The sequence below is a fragment of the Lissotriton vulgaris genome, chromosome 7, assembly GCF_964263255.1.
Source record: "Lissotriton vulgaris chromosome 7, aLisVul1.2, whole genome shotgun sequence".
NCBI classification, from domain to species: Eukaryota; Metazoa; Chordata; class Amphibia; order Caudata; family Salamandridae; genus Lissotriton; species Lissotriton vulgaris.
Window position 1 is genome coordinate 700760848 of NC_141695.1, and position 23168 is coordinate 700784015.

A 23168-nucleotide genomic window follows, 5' to 3' on the forward strand; every position below is an offset into this window, starting at 1 on the left:
CCCTCAACAGGGGGCAGTCCCAAAGCACATGCGTGAGAGTCCCCGTCTGTCCACATTCCCTCCAACACGCCTTCCCAATATTCCTATCCATTTCATGTAGTCTCTCCGGGGTATAATACCAATACGTGGACACCTTTGTGAATGTTTCTGTGAGTCCTGTGTGGTATGCCGAGTGTCTCGCACGGTATGCAATCTGATCCCATTCCTTATGACTGAGCGTCCTCCCCAGCTCTCTATTCCAGTGTTCCCTGCCAGGGTTATAAAAGTGAAATGGTGGGGGGGGGGGGGTTGCAGGAATTTATAGAGGTCCGTGATCAGTTTGGCGTCAGAGGTGCGAGTTATTAACCATCTCTCGTACGGTTTCATCTGGCGATCTGCAGTGTCTCGTACCTGCGGCTGGAGCGCCCAATGCCTAACCTGCATGCACTTTAACCTCTCTGCCTCAGTCAGTTGTAATTCCTGCTTCAGGTGCTGAAAAGGGACCACCCCATCCGAGTCATACATCCGGAAGAGCGCACGGCAACCCGCTGCCCTCCAGTGCGTGAACGCGCCCGGTTCTAGACCTGGGGAGAAATCAGGGTTCTCTACTATCGGCGTGAAAGGCGAGGGGAATGTGGTGAGGTCGTGAACTTCATTAACAGCGTCCCACACTCTCAAGGGGACTCGCGTGACATAGGAAGCGTATAGGTTGGGGGGGCGGTGGATCCGCCGCAAGAATGGCACCTCCTGTAAAGGACGCCCCGCCACCGCCTGGTCCTGAAAGAGCCAATGCTTGTCAGATTCCCATTTGCTCCATTCCACAAAGTAGCGCAATTGCGCTGCCTGAAAGTATTTCCGGAGATCTGGGATGCCAAGGCCTCCCGCCTCCGGGGCCAGTGTGGAGAGAACCCTCTTCATTCTCGGCTTGCGACCCTGCCAGATGAAACGTGCAATATCTGCTTGCGTCTGTCTGATCCATCCCGTAGGCGGTTGGAGCGGCAGGGCCCGAAAGAGATACAAGATCTGGGGCAAGACCGTCATCTTGACCGCAGCTATTCTGCCAAGCCAGGACAACATTCCTTTACCCCAGCGGGCTAGCTCTTCCTTGATTTTCCTGCCCAGAGATGCGTAATTGGCCGCCACCATTGCTGGCAACGTCGGTGCTAACAGAATCCCCAGGTAAGGTACCAGGGATGACGACCACTGCATAGGAAAAAGCCTCTGCAGATCTCGTCTTGTATCCGCTGACAGGGACACATCCAGGGACGCTGACTTGCCCATGTTCATCTTGAAGCCCGCCACTTTCGAGAAATCATCCAGTTCCTTAATGCATGCCGGGAGGGCCCGCGTCGGGTCATCCAGGGTCAATAGGACATTGTCCGCATAGAGACTAACCGTATGGACATATCGCCCCATCTTAACCCCTATCGCATCCGGGTTCTGGCGAATCCTCTGGGCAAACGGCTCCATATAGAGGGCAAAGAGAAGTGGGGAAAGCGGGCACCCATGTCTAGTACCCCTTTCTATCTCGAAGCTGCGGGAGCTGCAGCCATTAACTCTAACTGTAGCCGAAGGGGACTTGCAACAATTAAAAATCATCGAACAGAACTTCTCTCCGATACCCATCTTCCGGAGCACCTGTTCAAGATAGGGCCAATGAACGCGATCAAATGCTTTCTCCGCGTCCACCGCCAGCAACATTCTCTCTCCTGGAATCCGTGAGGCCTTCTCCAAGACGTGCACCACTCTCTTGGTATTATCGACTGTTTGTCGACCTGGGACAAATTCAGCCTGATCAGCCTCTACCAGGCCCGGCAGATGTAAAGCCAGTCTGGACGCCAGAATCCCTGTATATAGCTTTAGGTCAACATTCAGGAGGGATATCGGCCTGTACGAGCCGCAGAGGGTCCGGTCCTTCCCTGGTTTCGGAATTACCGAGACCGTTGCTCTTAATAGGTCTGGCGGAATGGCTCCCGGTGCAGAGAAGGAGTTGAATAAGCGGGCAAGGATAGGTGCCACAACCGGGCAAAAGGTCTTATAAAACAAGGACGTGTAACCGTCAGGGCCCGGGGCCTTCCCATGCTTGAGCCTGGAGATGGCGGCTATCACCTCCTCTACGTGAATACTACGTTCCAGGTGCTCCGCCTGCGCTGGGTCCAGGGCCGGAAGGGCCACCAACTCCAAGTAGTCCACTGTATCTTGCGGCAAAGGGGGCTCCCCTGTGTAAAGGTCTTCATAGAACCTACGGAACACCTCCGCTACAGCTGCGTCTTCAGAGACCGCCACCCCATCAGAATCTAACAGTTCCTTAACCAGGTTACGCTGATGCGCCACACGAAGCCTATTCGCCAGGAGTTTGCCACACCTATCCCCTCCCGGGTAAAACGCGTGTTTCAGGCGCAGCGTCGCGTATTCCGCCCTGTCCATATCTAACGCTGATAAGTTTCCTAGCAGCCTTCAACTGTTTCCATATCCTAGGGGCCCCCGTACGGCGATGTACATGCTCCAGTTCTCTAACTTTGGAAGTCAACTCCTCCCTCTTGCGCTGTCACTCCCTGTTCTCTGCCGAGGAGATAGAGATAAACTCCCCTCAGGACCGCCTTCAGCGCCGCCCACTGTGTCGTTAGCGAGGTGTCTGAGTTATCGTTATGTGTTTGGTACTCCCGGATCGACTCCTCAATGTGTTTCACAACAGTTTTTTATGCAAGAGGGTGTCCCTAAGGCGCCAGACACTGCGGGAGGGGGCGACCGGTGGGAGCACAAATGTACCCGCGACCGGCGCGTGATCTGATAATGAGAGGACCCCTATGTCCGCCGTCTTAGCGGAGGCACACATCGGTCCGCTGACCAACAAGTGGTCCAACCGCGCATATGTCCGGTGTGCATGTGAATAGTAAGAATAGTCTCTATTCGTGGGGTGCAGTGTGCGCCAAAGGTCATGCAGGTCCAGATCAGCGAGCCAAGCCTTTCCTGCCTGTGAAAGTTCCCCAGTTTGCGGGTGTCTCTGCGTGGACCTATCAAATGTGGAATCAAAAACCATGTTCAAATCACCCCCTAGAATGGATATGTCTGTCCGGGGAGGCAGTCACGTCCACCAGCGCCGAGTCTAGAAAGCGCTCCTGGTGGTCGTTCGGGCTATACAAAGAGCCAATAGTAAACGTCACATCTCCCAGCTTAAGGCGGTACGCCAACAGCCTCCCCTTCTGTTCTGCGAATTTGTACAGCACCTCCCCCCCGAAGGAACTTGCTATCAATATGGCCACCCCGCTTTCTTGGAGGTAGTGGAAAAGAAGAACTGTGTGGGAAACTTGCGGGAACGCAGCCTATGACAGTCCTGTGTTAACAAGTGGGTTTCCTGCAGGAGACAAATGTCTGCGTGTGTCCCCTCCAACAAAGACAAGATTGCCCTCCGTTTAACTGGATTGTTCAATCCCTTAACATTAAGGGTTACTACTTTAAGTGTCGCCATATTCCCGAAGGCCAGTGTGCGCTTAGCAGCGGGCACCCAGTCGGGGAGGGTAGGGCACAGGACTGCAGCGCATGGGTGCTAAAGTGAAATAATGCAAAAGTATGTAAGACACTGGACGATTTCCCCCCTTCCCCCCAACTTTCCCCAACTTACCCCGAACCAACCCCGTGGCAACTGGCCAACCCCCAACCCAAACTCGAACAACCCAATGTCCCGGTCATGTCCCAAAACGGAAAAGTCTGTGGAAAGTACTTAAAGTGGACGTCCGGCCACTCGTTCTTCCCGTCTCCCCTCCAACCCCCCTCCAGCCCCAAACCTGCTATCATCAGAAGCTATGTCCTTCTCCCCCGCAGCGTTTCTACGCCGTCAAGGCTACACCGTTCGTGGCTCAATCACGACAAATATCTTACTGGGGGGTCTGAGGGATAATTTTATAGACCAGCAGGGTGGACATCCCCTATTAACACGTATACTCAATACAGAACACCCTGGGTCTTAAACAGAAGAGTGAGAAAAGGAGTGAGTCAACCAAATGAAGCAAAAACTAGGGTACCAGTGTTCCAAGTGGGAGCGAGATGTTCTTCTACCAAGACCCATCAATCACCCAATGTGATGTCTCATCATCTGGGTTTAGGTATCATCCCATCAAGGAAAACCGATCAGTGAATTGATCGGAAAAAACCTTGAGTAAGAGGAAGACTTATGGGTTGACTGGTCACCCTATATAGTGCTTGCTCATATCAAGAGACTCACTTAAGGAGGTGAGAGGATCAGGAGGGTATAGGTAGAGAATGTGAAATGTGCAGCGCAAAATAAAGTAGAAAAAGTTGTGTTCTAAAAATGACTAAGGAGTACTTATAACAACTTTATTCATCAAGCCCCCTTGCCATTATTGAAAAGCAGAATGCTGACGCTTGTTATTTCAAGACGTCAAACTGTGTAAAAGGTCAACATGTTTCTGCCCTCGCTAAGATCTAACTGTATCGGGGCATTCTTCAGGACCAAGCTATAAACAAATACAATGCTCCCTAAATTGCACTCACTCTTACTCACTCTGTATTTGCGTCCAAGGACGCTTACGCATTTCAAATTATGTGGTGATACTCAAAACTGGTTTATCACTTACCCATAACGATTGGGTGTCGCCCTCACCTCTACCTGGCTCATTACTCAGGGAAGGGGGCCCCGCTCTAAAATAAGGACAAAAAACGTAAAGTCAGTGATGTATCTACATCACGACTACAATGTCTTATGTTTACTGCACTTGCCCCTAGCTAGGGCCAATAGACGGTAGGGAGCATTGTTTGACACATAATTTTTATCTATTACAGGTTCCGGTTAATGTATCCTTAATCATTCAATTTGGACATTACCGGTGGAGTATATGTATATTTTTGCACTATTATACTTTTCACTTTTGTAGCAGCAGCTGTATTTGTTTATAGCTTGGTCCTGAAGAATGCCCCGATACAGTTAGATCTTAGCGAGGGCAGAAACATGTTGACCTTTTACACAGTTTGACGTCTTGAAATAACAAGCGTCAGCATTCTGCTTTTTAATAATGGCAAGGGGGCTTGATGAATAAAGTTTATAAGTACTCCTTAGTCATTTTTAGAACACAACTTTTTCTACTTTATTTTGCGCTGCACATTTCACATTCTCTACCTATACCCTCCTGATCCTCTCACCTCCTTAAGTGAGTCTCTTGATATGAGCAAACACTATATAGGGTGACCAGTCAACCCATAAGTCTTCCTCTTACTCAAGGTTTTTTCCGATCAATTCACTGATCGGTTTTCCTTGATGAGATGATACCTAAACCCAGATGATGAGACATCACATTGGGTGATTGATGGGTCTTGGTAGAAGGACATCTCGCTCCCACTTGGAACACTGGTACCCTAGTTTTTGCTTCATTTGGTTGACTCACTCCTTTTCTCACTCTTCTGTTTAAGACCCAGGGTGTTCTGTATTGAGTACACCGTTCGTGGCAGCAGAGTCCCTGGCCGCCTCTCTCAACGCGTTGGCCATTTCCGCTCTGATGGTAGGTGAATCCGGCCTCCCAGCGCTAGCCACCGATTTGCTTCTCGCCGTCCGCCGTCGTCGTCCTCGCTCTGAGCGTCTCCGGCCCGGCGTCGCTTCGTCCTCCTCCGTAGCTGTGAGACCCAGGACCCCACAGACGTCCTGCAAGGAGCGCAATTGGTGCACCACGCCGTTCCAGCGAAAGATAAGGCGGAAGGGATGCCCCCAAGAGTATGGTGTTTCATGCTCCCTCAGAAAGTCCGTCGCAATCTTGAAGGCCCTGCGTTTTTGCAACGTGATGGCAGACAAGTCTTGAAACAGCGCGACGGAGCGTTCACGGAAGGTCAGCGGTTGCTTCTTGCTGGCCTCCGCCATTATGCGCTCCTTTACGAGGAAATCAGGAAGGTAGGCCAAAATGTCCGGTGGAGGCGCCGCCGATTGTCGCTGACGGCCGACCCTGTGGACCCTATCAATCCGGATCGGGTAGTCCGCTGGCTCACCCAGGATCTCTCTGAACATGTCCCTCAGGTAGCCAGCAACATCAGCACCCTCTTCAGCGGACGGGACTCCCCGGACCCATATGTTATTCCGTCTTGACCTGTTCTCCAGGTCTTCATTGTGCGCTTGGAGGTCCACATGCTGTTCCCTGAGGCGGAGTACCTCCTGTTGTAGGTGGACAATCTCCTCATCCCTCCGGTGGGCCGCTGTCTCCACCATTTCCATCCGCTCACCAAGGCCCTCCACTTCACTGCGAACCTCGCGCACCTCACTGGCCACTTCCTGCTTTAGCGTCTGAAAGTCCTCTTTGAGCGAACTAAACCGGGCCTCCATGGAAGATCTCGTGACCGGGGGCTCCCACCCAGCCGGTTCTCCTGAGTTTCTGGAAGAGCTCGGGGACGGCTGCGCTCTATCACGCTGTTGCTGGGCCCTGCTGAGCATGTCCGGGAGCGTACGATCTCCTTTCTTCACGTTCCGGCCGCTCGCCATTTGCACACCGTGGACCACAGCACGCCGCTCAATGGAAGAGGGAATTCAAGGCTGCGGACAGCAGGTCCCGGCGTTGCTGGGTCTCCACTTATGGGCCAGGTGCGGTCGAGGTGAGATTCCGATATAGCAGGGCCGTCGTGTGTTCCGTACCTTCGAGAACAAAATGGCGGCCGGGCGCCACTGTAAAGACCCTCCTACATCTCCAACCAATGTCCAGGCCGCCGGCCAGCTCAGAGACCTCCCGGTCCGTGGCACCGCCAACCGAACCGCACCTTTGCTGGGCGCTCGGCTCGGGGCCAGGGGGGCGCGTGGTAGCCTAGGCCGCTACCTCAGGGGCTCGTCTCCGTCGCCTTCTCGGGGACAAAATGGCGGCTAGGCGTCTCCAAGAAGACCCTCCGACTCCAATGGCCACCGCCCGAGTTGCATACAGTCTCAGGGCCACAACAATGAGTCCCCTCCAGGGCCCCTCGATCCGTAGGAGGGCCGAGTGTCCTGCCTCTCCGTTCCGTACTCCTCTCCAAACTTCAGACGGGATCGGGGAGCGCGTCGCGTACCAGGCCGCAGCCGCGGTCTCGAGTGTCGCTATGCTCAGTCAGCGACCGCTCCTCCCCGCGGCGTCCCTCGCAGGCTGTTCGTCCGGCTCACCAGCTTCAACGGCACAGAACCGCTGCAAAGAGGCAAACAGACGCCACGCTGTTCAGCCGAAGCCCCCGTGCCGGGGCTCGCCCAGGACCCTGCGTCCGGCAACTCGCGCCGCCTTGGCTCAGTGGTGCTCCGCAGTCAATTCGCCCTCGCTCAAGTAGTCTTCTACAACGGCACTTGGGACCCAATTTTAACACCTGTGCATGCACCAAGGTCTCCGCCACCTTTCCCGCGGCCGCTGAGCTCCAGCGGGGGGAGAGAAGCTGCCGAAAAAGGGCTCGGGCCTAGTCGGGCCGGAGGAGCTGCGGGAAGAAGCGTCCGCTCACCCCGCCATCTTGGCCACGCCCCCCTGATTACCTTTTTAAAGGCATCCCATTCTGTCGCCCTAGTCGAGGTCGTGCCAGCGTTTTCCGCAAAATACTGTGATATCCCCTCCTCCAGCGCGGCATGGAAAAGTGGGTCATCCAACGTTTCGGGGCGCAATTTCCAAGTAGGGACACACGAGATTTCAGCCATCCAGTTCATTGTAACTAACAAAGGGTTATGATCAGATATCGTTCTGGTTAGGTATTCAGTTCGCACAATAACTGGCATTACTGCTGGGGAGCATAGCACCGCATCCAATCTTACGTGTAGCTCATGCATGCCGGAGAAATAGGAGTAGTCCCGGTCCCCCGGGTGTTGCGCACGCCAGGCGTCTACCAGTCCCCAGCGTGACTGCCAATCTAGTCTACCTTTGGTCAAGCGATGCATCAGGGAATCTGCTAGGGGGGTGTGATCTTTCTAGGGAGATATCCGTAACGGAGTTGAAGTCATCCCTCATTACTAAAGGACTCAAGATATAATGCGCCAGAGCCCCAGATACCCTCGCTAGAAAGCTCAACTGATCAACATTGGGTGCGGATGCACTACAGAAGGCAATGTCCCTGCCTCTTAGCTTCCCTTCAATAGCTACAAACCTACCCTCCGGGTCGATTGTTTGTCTAGTCAACTGAAAAGAGACCCCCGCCCTAATCCAGATCAGTGCTCCTCTAGCAAACGCAGAGTATGTGGTGTTGTACACTTGGCCCCTCCATCTTCGCTGCAGCGCTATCCCTTCAGCCTTTAAGTGTGTTTCTTGGAGTAGTGCAATGTGTACTCCCCTGCGAACTAAATAGGCGTGAATCTTATGTTGTCTCGTCATAGTATGAAGCCCTCTCACATTTCAGGTTATACATCTCAAATTAGCATCCTGTGCAATCGAAATCGTTTCTCTGTTTCTCTGTTGGTGATTGTCGGTGTCTCCTTTGCGTGGTTCTCGGTGGCCCGCCAAACGGATTCCCTGGTGGTGCCCTCCCCGCTTCCAATCGCCGGGGCAGCAAGTAATTAGGCCAGGTTGTGTGGGGCGTCACTAATCTCAACGGTTCAATACCTGAGGGGGAACTGCCAGCTCCTGTATGCCACCCCGTCGCACCTCTCCACCAAGGGAAATAGCAGTGTCCTGCAGCCAGCCTCTAGTTATTCAGCACTGCGCAATGAGGTTAGAGCTCAACGACATCCTCACCAGCCGGCATTCACAATTGGCCCGCAGTCTCCGGGTAGTAGCCGTCAGCTCTCTAATGCATCCGGGCCTCTCAGGGTCAATGACTCTGTACTGCAATCCACCATTCGTTTAGTGTTCGTTATTTATTTCTTTATGTACCCCCCCTCAGAGGAGTCAACGTTCTCCGGCTCCCTGTTGGGCCCTCCGCATATCGCTCCAGGCCTTCTCCCGCAATCCGCTCCTGTGTCAGGCCCAGGAGCGCTGTCGGCCGTCACCTCAGCCGGCTGCTGGTAGGCGCGGGGGTCGGGCCGCGGGCAATCTGATCAGCTCCACTGGTCTCCGCTACTCCACTCCTGCCCCATCCTGTTCGTTTCACGACCGGGGCTGCCTTAGCTTCAGCCTCCAAGCGGGGTCAACACAAGCCGGCAAGCCTGCACCCAAGAGCTGTGTCTCTCTTCAACGTCAATGCTGGCATCAGAGCCCTGGGGCTCCCGTCTCTTCGGACTGTGCGATGGCTTCGGGCGAGTTTCGGGTGCCCGAGCTCAAGGGCCTCACTAGCCCGTGGGCTCACCGGCTCCCGGGCTCAGAGGGCTAACGGGCTCAGGGCGCTTCAGTGTTCCAATTTCTCCAGTTGATTTGCATAGCAGCACCCGTAGAATACTGCTTGTCAGTTGTCGTACCTCTCGCCTCACTGTTTCCCGTCTCGCACCTCACGTCTCCGTCGCCGCCTCTGCTCAGGGTAGCTGTGAGGTAGGGGGGGGTCCGCTCTGCACTCCCCCCGCTCTGGCAGCATCAAATCCGTGTTGCGGTTCACCCTGCCTCTCAGTCCGCCGTCCGCTGCCTGCTTCAGCAGGGTGCTGGTGTTCGAGCGCTTCAACTGACCCCGGGTTTCGTTTTCCCCGTCAGGCCGCCATTTTGGGCTGCTCGCCCTCGTCTCCACCGGCCAGACTTCCAATCGCCAGAGCTCGGGCCGTCGGCCAGATACCCGCACTAGAACAGCGTCAAGTGGTCTTAACCCCTTCGTCTATCCCCTGAATGGGTCAGGGGGGTCCGGGTAGTCTTTTTTGCAAGATAAATGCGGGCTCAGTTGCGGAGCTCGCAAACTAGGCGGCTTCCTTCTCCGGCTCCAAGCCACGCCCTCCTAGAGCAGTGAATTGTTGTTGTAGAAGTGAAAAAGCCTTTTGAAAATGATACAGGAGACTGCACCTAGGTTCTATATATGAATTCAAGCAGTGTTGGGAAAATAATCTATCCTTGGAGAACTGCATATTGAAGGGAGAAGGGACTGTATTAGATCATCCACTAGTTATGTTTGGTGGGAGTTGTTGATAAGTTATAGCTCAAACCACCCCAGTTCAATTGGTTTCAAGAGAAAGGCATGGTTGACATATCATAGGCAGCTGACAGCTCGAGAAGGATAAGAAACATGTTTTTGACCTAGACCTGGAGCACATCGTCCACCGTTTGTAACAGTTAAAAGTAAAACTTAGTAGAGCGGCGGCTGGGCTGTAAGGCCGAGGCTTGTTCGCTGCTTAGTCCAGGGAGTGCTATCTTTGAGGGGCAGTTGGTTTGACTTGTGTGCCGGGTAGGCTCTGCAACAGATGAATTGCAGAGTGGAAACCTGGTAGCCTGTGGCGTAGATGCAGAGTCTGAATCCGGACTAGTTTGGGTGGTGCTGAGTCTGTATTGGATATAAGGGGAGGCTTAACTCTGAGCCAGACGAGGAGCCGCTGTCTCAGGCTTATGGGGCATGAGCCCAGTCAGGTTGTAGACTCTGGGAAGAGAGAGCGGTTTTCCCACAATGGGGGTAGCTGTACTGAGTAAGGCCAGAATAAGGAGGAAGTGGGACATTTGCAACATAGTAAACTGGTTGGAACTCAGGATAGCTCTTATTTAAACATGGACCCATGGCAAGGAAACAATTAACCACAGGTTAAACCTAAGAGAATTTCACACACTCAGTGAAGTAACTGTCAAGGTGGGTGGAAGGCCTAACTAGGAAATCTCCCTTATAAGGTAACAGAGGTTCTGTTCTGTTGTGAAGAAGGCAGAGAGAAGGATAGTCTGAAAGCCATATCATTTTGTAGTGGATGATGCCGGAGACGTGTCAGAGCACAGACTATTGAAGTCCCTGTAAGTTTCTGGAAAATGTAAAAAATCACATTTGTTATGAGTCACTGGCTAAAAAGGTATAATAAATAAGTATACTATCACCTTTACAAATATAGAGAATACACCCTACTGCAGCAAAGGAATTTTTGTACAGAAACATTTCATTCAGACATTTATTTTTGGTTTGCCAAAGTTTTTATTGAATTTAGTGAAGAAAAGACATAATCTTGTAATAAAGACAATGCAAAATTCTTGGTTCATGCTTTTGTTGAAACGTTTTAAGCAAGAGTGAGAGCTTGTCTACATCATGGTTATGCCTGAAGCATTGTTGGTAATTATAACAATAGGGAGAGAGGAGAAGGGAAATAGAAGAAGGGGAGGGAGAGCCAAAATAATTGTTAGGTTGGTGTTTGTTGTTGCCCTACTTTGGTCAATACCACGCTCTGTGGTCTAGCTCACCGTGTCTGAATGACAATATCAATGTTTCTTGAGCGATCTTGTCCTAGCCCTGTTGAATGCTCCTGACCTGTTTCTAAGAACTAGTGCGGGCAGAAGCGATTCAAGGATGGGATGGACTTTACACCCAATCAGACCCTTTTTTGTTTTTTCTCAGTACCTAGGGAACTAACCAATCGAGGGAGTTCCTCTAGGTTTACCTTTTAGGTAGTTTCAATTTGATCTGGATTCCAGTCCTATCCAAGCTTAAGCTTTATTAAGGATTTGCTCATATTTGAGATCAAGTCTGCCCTGATCGTACCATCCCACCAGGTTAGAATGAGAACTGCCAGTAATGAAGCATACAACTTTGCATGGGTGAAGTTCATCTGCCAATAAGGCTGGTTTATCTGCTCTTTCAAGTGTATTGACTAGATAACTGAACTGATTATTCTCTCCAATTCCGTATTGAATGCTGTACCTTTTGTGATAGTTTTTTGTCTGTTAAGAGGGTAAGGGGTTGATTCTCCTGTTTCTCCCTTTGTGTTAGTGAATTGTATTGGATTATGTATAGTCAGGTGGGTGATGTATTGGATAAGAACAGTTAATTGGTCCACAATGATATGAGTGAAAACTAGTCTAATTATACTTTATTTTTCTTAATTTGAAATTTGGAAATATAGAATACAAGAGACTAACCTATATCCTTATTATTGATCATGACTGTGCTGTGGAGTTAGGGGCTTAATCAATTTTATAGGTCGACTCATTCTAAATACAAAAATTGTGCCTTTTTGGAGTTGGCGTAGGCCCCCCCCCCTGACCCTTACCCATACGCTCCGAGGATATTACTCAAATGATAGCTTATCCTGATAATAGATTGACAGGCCAGTTTCTGAACCACAAGTGTGTACCAAGTTCGAGCCCTACATGGACAGAATGTACCCATTTCAGTCCAAATGTTTATAGATGCGGGCTAACGCACCTTCCCATTCCAAAGAGTGATACCAGTGAACAACTAACCGTTGCGGTACCTCTGTACTTGCACTGTGCCTGGAATCAATATAAGAAAGCCCTAGACAATTGTTTACCATGATAGTTAAATTGTCAGAGAAAGCTCCAGCAAGCCACTTATTGTCCCAAACTCCAGAAAAGACTCCAGCGCATTCAGAACGCCTCAGCACGACTCATCCTGGACATCCCTTGCCACAGCCACATCTCTGCCCACCTGAAAGACCTACACTGGCTCCCCGTCAACAAGAGGATCACGTTCAGACTCACCCACGCACACAAGGCTCTCCACGACACGGGCCCGAAGTACCTCAACAGCTGCCTCACATTCTACACACCCACCCGCCAGCTCCGATCCGCCGGCCTCGCCCTCGCCTCCGTCCCACGAATCCACAAATCCACCATCGGAGGAAGATCCTTCTCCTACCTGGCAGCCAAGACATGGAACTCCCTCCCCACTCACCTACGGCTGACCCTGGACCATCTCTCCTTAAGGAAACAACTCAAGACTTGGCTGTTCGAGCAGTAGCGACCCCTCCCCCCCTCAGCGCCTTGAGACCCTTACGGTGAGTAGCGCGCTATACAAATTTTGCTGATTGATTGATTGATTTTAGTTATTGATCGAAGCAAATGCTTATGAATTTTTATTTAGATTGTTTAGATTGTTGCACATGTTTTTCCAAATAATTATATGAAATTTTTCTTAGACTGCTTTTTGCTCATTTAAAAATAAAAACGGATCTCGCACATAGTCTTGACGTGAATATGAACTGTAATAATAACTAACTGCTAGGTGATCCCTCCTTTTTTTTTTTTAAACGGTTTTGTCTGTATCTTTGCATGTGCAGTAAGGTTGTATGTATATTTGCTGCAATCATAGTTTATGCATGTAAACTTTTTATAGCCTAGCAGCCGAAATAAAATATATTACTACTACTACTACTCTAATGATGTTCAGGTCTTCTGGATCTGGTCCCAGTTTCTTGATTATTGGAGTGATTCAGAGAATTTTTAGGACATCCAGGGCTACGCCATGTGTCAAGGAGGATTTGTCTACATCTGCTAGGTAAATTATGAGGAAAGAGCTTATATATTTTACCAGCTTGTGAGATTTAGAATAGCCTGATAAATGAGAAGGTTGACTTACATAGGCAGTGGTCTTTACCAAATCTGTTTCACAAGTGTTCTGAGACTTTATGGTTTAAGGTGCCACTGTTCCTGTGTGTGTGTGTTTGGGTTGTGTGCTGCAAGGGAGAGTTCTGTATTTCTTATTGCCCCAGTATTGGAAGTGTCATAGATACCCATGCTTTTGTATCATTCCCCGTCGTCGGAATGGGAGTCTCGGTAACAAAAATAACATAGCAGTAGGTACAAAAGAGAAAAAAAAAAGGCCTAGGCCTCTCCCTTTTGTAGCATATCACCCTCTTTTTGTAAAAGAGACCAAACCGGGGCATCAGCCAATCAGAAGTGCCTCACCCCTTAGAACCCTCCTGAAGGAACCTCAGAGCCTCAGATTTTCTACCGCACGTTGTGCTTAGGGAGTCTCCTTTGAGCTCTGCTCATTTCTTCACTATTCAAAGGATTTTCTTCAAATTTTCTTCAGAATTTCTCTTCAGGATTGTTTAAGGATGGCTGAAAAGGATAAGAAGGCGGCCCTTTTCAAGCCCTGCTCTACCTGTGGCAAGAAAAGGTTGTTTGTGGAAGATAGTCATAAGGATTGTATCTATTGCCTTTATCCGGATCATAAAGCGGAGGACTGTAAAATCTGCCGTACTTTCTCTACCAAGACCCTCTGGGATCGTGCTGGTAGACTTTTGACCTGGCTTCAGAAACAGAAGGAGAGGAAACATGGAGTTTCCAGTGACAGTGAGGAGTCCTCATCAGCTGTGTCATCTAGAAGGTCAGTAAAAAGGGGTAGGGGTTCCCCTTCTCCTTCTGTGGAACATCCCTTTAAGGCCTCAAAAAAGACCCCCAGAGAGTCTGAGAGCCTGGGTCTAAGCGAATCTCCTCACCAGGTTGAAAAGGAGAGGGTAGGACTGACTGACCAGCCTTCAAGAAATCCTCTTCCCAATCTTATGAGAGGAGTTCAAAGTCCTCGACGACGAAGGCGTCGAAGGGGGAGCTTCCGTCGACGAAGAAATTGAAGACGAAAGTGAAATTGGTTCCGTCGACTAGCTCGTCGACGAAGGGATCGTCGTCAAAAAAGGAAGTGTCGACGGCAGGTTCATCAGTGTCGACGGAAGGTTTGCCGACTACGGCGTCGTCGGCGAAGGCGTTGACAAGTACCACAGCACCGACGACGAGAGTGACAGCGTTGACGACGACGTTGGCGACGACTGTGTCGTCGGCGAGAGCATCGATGACAACTTTGACGAGTACAGCTGGAGCTTCGACAATTTCATCGTCGACGACATCGACGACACCAATCTCGTCGACGAGTGTGCAACCATCGTCGACGGAACCATCGACTATATTGTCATCTGAAAAAAGGATTACAATTTCAGTCACAAGAATAACGCCGGAGATGACATCTCCTAGGAGAGTGACCCCCCTTCCCACCAGCTTTGCTCTTTGAGGAAGGGGAGTCAGATGAGGATGACCAGGACTCATATGGCTATGCCAATAGTCCCTGTCAACTTCTGGTCAAATGTCAAGAGAAGGACTCTGAAGGGGGATATTACCAGGAGGATGGTGAACATCATCAGGCGGCCCAGTCACAACATTATTCTGGGCAGGATATGGTTACAGTACCATCTTCATTCCTACAGGACCTGCATAGGATGCTGCAGGACTACAAATCTAAGACTACTAGGCCAGTTCTGGTTCCTGCAGCGCCTGCAACGCCTGTCTTGGCTTCTGCCTCAACGGCTACTCCTGGATTACCTGCTCAGGCGTCCCCTCAGCCTCAAGCATCCTTTCCGCAAGAACCTTCCAGGCCTGCAGATGCCCATGATGATTCCTCTGATGAGGATCAAAATTCGGATCATGGAACTGATCATACGACTGAATGGGATGAATACATCATTCCGGACCCTTCATCTCGGTGGTCCCTGTGAGAAGTTGGCCTGAAATATGATACTCACTAGTTCTAGTGATCACCTTGTATCAGTCCAAACAACCCTTATGGTGATTGGTTGTAAGTCAACCTTATAGACCAGCTATCCTAATGGTAGCATGGACAAAGCAGTCTTAGGCTAAACTCTTTTGGCATGTGAAGCCAGCTGTTTTACCACATATAACCCCTTGAATACCAAATGAAAGGACACCACACAGGTTGTTATGAAAATAAACAAGATATTTATTACTGACAAAACACCTCTGAACTCTTAATGAGATCAGAGGGCTAAGCACATGACAAGACTCTTAAGAAAAATACGTTAAGTTGCACAAATTACAATGGTGCCCTAGGGGCACCACAAACCATATACTAAGTAAATGGTATAAGGAAATCGATAGAAGGAATGGAGCTGTCCAGGGGCTGTAGGATCGCTGGGACTACACTACCCTAACCTTAGGTAAGGAGCAGGAGGCCCACGGGACGCGTGTGCAGAGTGTGAACTCACACACGAGATGCGGGACAAAGTCAATGGACAGTACAAATTATGAAAAGGTAAATAAAAGACAGTTCCGACTAGTTAGGACTAAAACGACTGGATACCTGGACACTAGGAGAGTCAATCTACCCTTGAGCACCGAAATGCTCTTGGTACCTCACCCACGGGCTGCGGGTGCATATGTGTGAAAGTGTCGGGTTTCTGCGTCGAAGTCTATGAAGCCTTGAAGAAAGAGGCTGCAGGCGACCAGGAGGAAGCTGTCCGGAGCGATCCAAGGGTGGATCGAGGAATATTAAGACCTGAAGCAGAGGGGACAATGTTCAAAGTCACTAGCCAGTGACCGGAGTGGAACCAGGAAGGAACCAGATGCGGTCGTCGCGATCAGGTGAAGAGTGGACGCTTGACTCTGCAGCCACGTGGACCAGGTGGTGTCTTCGACGACCAGGATGGAGGCACGAGCTGTCCCACGCAGGCTCTCGCTGTCGGCGGTGTTGGTTCCGGATTCGGCATCAACAGGCCTTGGCAAAGGCAAACCACGCGGTGAGTGGAAAAGGCGTCTGGTGCGGACCAGGAGGGTCCGGGGTGCTTCTCCTTTGCAGGGAAGCAAGGGCCAGTCTGGAGCAACCAGACCAGCGATGTGGATTTCGTGTATCGTCGTCTAGGAGGCTACTAGCCAGCCGGCAAGTGACCAGACAACGCGTCGAGCAGCAATCAAGCAAAAGGGCTCCACCCAGATCTCGTGGATGCTGGAGGGCTGATCTTCTGTGCAGGAGCTGCTCGGGGCTGGGACTTCTCAATCCCCAAAGCACTTTCTTGAGGATGCCTCTGAAGTCATGCTGGAAGCGAAGTGCAGTTTCTCCAAGATGGCCGGTCCCACGTGTCTCGTCGCACCCACGGATCTCAGCTGTGCTGCAGATGTAGGTAGAGGTCGGAGAGGTCTGGAAGTCCGGATCTCGTCGGGCTCTGAAGTCTGGTTCCAGGCAGAAGGACGACAAAGTGAACCGCTAGGACGCTTGATGGTGCCTGCTTGTGCAGGGTGGTCACTCCTTGGCCAGAAGGGAGATTTTCTTCAGTCTTCTGTGGAGCAGGACGTTGAAGTCCAGAGTTTCTTCTTGTAGATTCAATTCAGGATAATCTAATTTGGAATGGGACCAGCTCCTACCTTTATTCGCCTAAAGGGGGCTGTACTATGACTAGGTCCCTCCTATGGGTGGCACCCGGAAGGGGGGTGGTTATACCCCCTATCCTTTGTCCGGTTTCGCGCCAGAGCTGAGGCTGGAGTGCCCCAGCAACTGGTTTGAACCGGGGTATGCACAGGGACACCTTGTGTGCCCCAGGCATGTCTCATTCCGTTCAGCCTGTCCTACCTCAATACACAAAATCCTGTCTGGGGTGGTGCTAGCACCTCCCAAGGCAGGAAACCCTTTGTCCAAGCCTCCCTCACTGGAAGGACTCCCAGCAGCAGGAGGTCAGACTTGTCTGTGGTGGTAGCATCCATTTTGTGATGCTGGGACTCGAATCAACTTTAACCGGGGTTCACAGTTACATACATGTTGTGTCCCTCTAAAGGGTGGAATGCTACCCCTGTCGCCAGAACATGCGAGGGGGTAGTATTCCAATTCGTATGACACCTTACTCAACATGTTTTGATAATGCTATGCCAAAGTTAGCAATAACCAGGAGGATTATAATGCTCTTAAGAGTATATGGTATAGCGTTATCATGGAAACAGCTAAAGGACTTGGTTCCGAAAGCCGCAGACAGGCTCAGCTCATGCTAGAGCACCATCTCATATAATTCCAAGCACTCTGCCTCCAGGATTGTTAAGGCCTGCCATAGGAGTGACTTATAGGAGTATGTGTCCATCTTAGGGTTAGATATAGGTATACTATATCTAAAGCAAAGGGCGATTACACCACCTTGCCCCAGCTGTGTTACCAACCAGTTGTGTCTGTTTTAGATGGCCAGCCAGGGGTGGCACAATACATGCTGCAGCCCCTGGTAGGCCTTGGGTGCACTTATGCCCTTGGTACCTATGGTACACTGTACCAGGAGTTACAAGAGTGACCCAATACCAATTGGTAAATGCACCTAAAGTACATGGATGTCAATTTAGAGAGAGAACAGCTAGGCTGTGGGTCTGATTAGCAGGCCCACAGCCAGGGAAAGTCGTAAACCAGTGAAGCAAAAATCTGGGGGGGACATAGGATTGCAGACCCTACTCTCCTACAGTCCCTGTGCTACCGCGTCTGGATAGAAATATAGAGAACCTGATGGGCCAGCGGCCTTAACGGGCCATCCCAAACCAGACTCAGTTATTTCGCAAGCAGCGCAGAGGAAATCCTGCAACCCCTCTACTCCCTTAACAACTCCTCCGGACAAGGAAGGGCGGATATTGGATAATGCTGGGAATCTATTCTCGTCGATGGAGAGTCTTCTGGTGCGAGAAGCCCATGCCCTGGCGATATTGGGCAGATACGACCGCCAACTTTGGTGTGATGTTGCTCCGTTCCTGGACCAGCTACCTCCAGTATCAACATCGGAGGCAAAAAAGATCTTGCAGGAGGGAGAGGCGACGTCAATGGAGATCACTGACTGTACCATGGACATTGTAACAACAGCGTTTCGTTCCCTGGCTGGGGCTGCAGTCCTCCGTCGCCAGGGGTGGCTGAAGGCTACCTGGTTTCGACCGGAGATTCAAAACAAAGTCCTGGATCTTCCCTTGATAGTTAAGCACTATTTGGGAAGATAATCGATGACACTCTTCAGGAGATAAAAAAAGACACGGAACCGCCAGATCCTTGGGTACCCTTCAATACCGCAAGTCTCCTTTCAAGATTTCCAGAGGCAGAGGTAATAACTACAGGGGATCCTATCAACAGCAGCGTTATTCATCCAATGGCTCCGGTTCCCAGCAGTACCGCCAGTCTTATCAACAGAGGCAAGGCCAATCTTCTAACTACTCCAGGCCTTACAATAAGGGGAAACAGGCTAGCTGGGGACAGGATGCGTCCAACCTCCAATAGCGGCCTCCTGGCTCTTCCTACTGGACCCTCCTCCAAGAAGTCATCAGTTGGAGGCAGGGTAACCAAATACCTTCAGAATTGGTCCAAAATAACATCGGACTGTTGGGTGCTCAACATCATTCGGAAAGGACATACGTTGGAATTTACGCAAGTCCCTCCACCCAAGCCCCCGGCAGCCATTCCATCGAAACACCTGCGTCTCCTGCGGCTCCAAGTCCAACAGATGCTCCGGAAGGGAGCGATGGAGCTGGTCCCCTCCAATCAAAAGGGACAAGGATTCTATTCCAGGTTCTTCCTGGTAAAGAAGACGCTGGAGAAATGGCGCCCCATTTTAGATCTCAGGAAGCTCAACACCTATCTCATCTTCCTGTCCTTCCTGATGGTCTCTCTCTTCAAGACATCTTGAGGCTCATCAGCCCGGGGGATTACATGGCCACGCTCTATCTCGAGGACGTGTACTTCCATGTCCCGATTCACCCAGCACACAGAAGGTTTCTACGATTCACAGTACCCAAGAGCCACTTTCAATTCAGGGTTTTACCCTTTGGTCTTCGCTCAGCCCCGAGGATTTTCACAAAGGTGCTGGCGCCTGTTGCGGCATTCCTACGAAGAAACCATTTTCAAGTCTTCCCCCTACCTGCAAGACTGGTGTCTGAAGGCCCCATCTAGGGAAGCAGCGCGGGACGCTGTTCGGGCCTGTACAAATTTGTTTCAAAATCTGGGACTCACTTTAAACAATGAAAAGTAATCCCTAGTCCCGTCCAGAAAGGCGCGTTTCTTGGGAGCCGTCCTGGATTCAAAACTCTCGAAAGCCTTTCCGACTCTGGAAAGGAGGGAGAAACTACAAACCTTAGCTCAGGACTTACAAGAAAGAAGGTGTCTTTCAGTATGCCGCTACAAATCTCTGCTGGGGGTAATTTCATCATGTATTCCCCTGATTCCTCACTGCAGACTGAGGATGCGACCTCTGCAGGAGTGACTAGGCAACCACTGGAAACAGGTTCACGGATCATTCGAGGACAAGGTGACCATCACTCCAATGATTAAGGAAGCGGCCTTTTGGTGGACAGATCAAGACAACTTGTCCCAAGGTCTATCCATCGTAAACGATCCGTCTCCTCAAGTAGTAACAACGGACGCATCATTGGAGGGTTGGGGAGCAGTGATGCAAGACCTACATGTCAGCGGCCATTGGTCTCCTCAAGAGCAACGGCTCCACATCAACCTTTGGGAGCTAAGAGCAATAAGACTGGCTATGCAAGCCTTTCTTCCCCGCTTAGGAGGTTCACAAGTGCTCATCAGGACGGACAACACCGCGGCCATGCACTACGTGAACAAAGAAGGAGGAACCAGATCTCTTCCGTTGTCACAGGAAGCTCAACAGATCTGGGAATGGGCGATACTTCACGGAATATCGTTAAAGGCGGCACACTTACCAGGAGTTCTAAACGAGAACACCGACAGACTGAGCAGGTCATCCTCAGTCAGCCACGATAGGCAGTTGAACCAGCGAGTTCTGGAAGAGGTCTTCAGCCAGTGGGGCAGACCGGAGGTGGATCTCTTTGCCACACCGACCAACAAGAAATGCCGGTCTTACGCAAGCAGATTTCACCACAGAGTGTCATTGGGGAATGCGCTTTCGATAGCCTGGTCAAGGACATTTGTCTGCGCCTTTCCCCCCTTCCCTCTGATCCCGCGGCTCATCAGGAAGATCAAAGTGGAGTCGTGCACGATGATCTTGATAGCCCCTGCTTGGCAGAGACAATTCTGGTACACGGAACTCCATCTGTTGTCGCTAGTTCCTCCTCTTCCTTTTGAGGACTATACCAGATCTCACAATGTCCGAAGGACAGGTTTGGCACCCAGATCCACAGTCATTACACCTGACAGCATGGCTCCTGAGCAGCGAGAGTTTATGAATCTCCCCATCTCAAACGAAATTAAGGAGGTCCTCTCCCAGGCAAGGGCTCCTTCAACGAACAGGACTTACCGTCTTAAATAGAAAAGATTTTGTATCTGGTGTATGAGAGAAAAAAATGACCCCTTTGCTTCAAAGCCCTATAAGCTCCTACCTTATCTGTTGTCCCTGGCTAAGTCGGGACTAGCCCATTCGTCAATTAAAGTTCATTTGGCGGCCATTTCGAGATACAGAAGGTCTGGGTCTTCCTTGTGGTCTTCCAGGATTGCCAAACAATTTCTTAAGGGCTTGTTCAGAGTCTATCCACCAGTGAGGCCTCCACCTCCCTACTTGGCATCTAAATCTAGTCCTTTCTCAGCTCATGAAAGGCCCATTCGATCCAATTCATCGTTCTGACATAAAGTTCCTTTCATGGAAATTGGCTCCCCTCCTCGCTCTCACATCGGCTAGACGTGTTGGAGAGTTGCAGGCCCTTACTATCCAGGACTCTTTCCTACAATTTAAAAGGAACACTATAATCTTGAGAACTAACCCTAGGTTCATGCCCAAGGTACCCTCGGACTTCCACTTGAACGAGCCGGTTATTCTGAAAGCGCTCTTTCCTCAACCTGCTTCACCAGCGGATAAGTCACTGCATTCTTTGGATGTACAACGGTGCTTCAAATTCTACTTAGATCGCACTAAGGGATTTCGGAAGTCATTTGGTGGTCCAAGCAAAGGTCTCCCGCTGTCCAAACGGGATAGCAAGATGGATCACGAGTGCCATTCTGCATTGCCACACTGCGGCAGGGAAACCTCTGACTGCCAGGATTCGTGCACATTCCACAAGATCAGTGGCATCTTCAATGGCCCTCTTTGCGGGGGTACGAATTAAAGACATTTGCAGAGCTGCTACCTGGAGCAGCGTTCACACCTTTATTAAGCATTACTGCTTGGAGTCCTTACAGCAAGAGGATGCAGCAGTGGGCCAGGCTGTCCTGAGGAACCTCTTCCAATAATTGGTGAGCTTTCCTTTCATCCCACATTCCTTTGTTTACACATTTTGTACCTTTGTGTCATGTTGGCTATTACAATGTATTTATGACACAAAATGTGGTTTTTATTGCTAACTGCTTGCTACTCTGATACAAAAGCATGGGAATCTATGAAAGTTCTAATAGTTGGGCAAGAAAACAAGTTACTTACCTGTAACTGGTTCCCCAGTATTGGTAACTTTCATAGATTCCCATGCGCCCACCCACCTCCCCGAGGAAAGCTCAGGCTACAACAGATATGGTGACTGATACACAACGGCTACGCAAATCTAAGGCTCTGAGGTTCCTTCAGGAGGGTTCTAAGGGGTGAATCACTTCTGATTGGCTGATGCCTAGGTTTGGTCTCTTTTACAAAAAGAGGGTCATATGCTACAAAAGGGAATGAGGCCTTTTTTCTTTTTCTTTTGTACCTACTGCTATGGTATTTTTGTTACCGAGACTCCCATTCCGACGACGGGGAATGATACAAAAGCATGGGAATCTATGAAAGTTACCCATAGTGGGGAACCAAAGTTACAGGTAAGTAACTTGTTTTCTTTTGTTTTACCAGTTTTCTTTGGAGTATTTGGGGTTTTGGGAGATTATTCTTGGGAATGTAAAGAATTTATGATGCAGTGGCAATGTGTGCATTAGATAAGTTTTGCAGAATGAGGTTGTCCATTTTATCCACACTGGACTGTATGTCTCCAGGTGAGGATAGCATGTATTGGGGTTAAGAACAGCGAGGTGTGAGAACTTAGTATTGTTTTGGGTTTCATCCCTTACTGACTCTAAAAGTAGTGGTAGAGACTTGTTGAGAGACGGGGAAAAATACTGCATGTGCTTGAGGGACTAAATGCATCAGGGAGATTCTTGTGAAATTAGGTTAGAAGTTTAAGAGGAGTAGGGAGGAGAAGTGTTGGAAGATACTTCATGAGCTGTGTTAGAGATCAAAGATTGTCGGTCCACAAAGGTGAACGAGAATCATGCCTATCGGGTTAATTTGTTCGCTTGCCCTTACATGTACTTTCAAAAGCTCAGTCATGCCCTTGACTTGCCCTTGAATTAGTACAACAAAACTAATGAACTACATTAATGTATATGTAACTGTCGCTAGAGAGACTTCAGGAGGAAAAAGTGCAGTTGTATTGCATCAGCGTTTACACTGAAAATATTAACAAATACAAACATATTTTTTTTGTTGGTGTCTCCATGCTGGAGGCACAATAACTGAATGCTTCTTCATCCATTAGGAAATGTTACTGAAATCACATAAGGGCTACATTTACAGTGAGGTGCAGCGTTTGGTGATGATACCCCTCTGAACATTTATCATGTGTATATTGTTTTACTACGCAGTGTCATGTTTCATGCTAATAATGGCTACAAAAACAGTGTAACCCTGAAATTGAAACTATATTGGTAGTACGTTATTGAACCAAAATCATTTAATATCTGCCTAATTACTGCACCATAGA

General features: G+C 49.9%; 1 protein-coding gene across 2 annotated transcripts in view; it reads left to right on the forward strand.

Annotated features, from left to right (window-relative positions):
- The window catches only part of HELZ (helicase with zinc finger), a 1742088-nt gene that overhangs the window by 538907 nt on the left and 1180013 nt on the right, over positions 1-23168 (forward strand). The gene's annotated exons all lie outside the window — the stretch shown is intronic.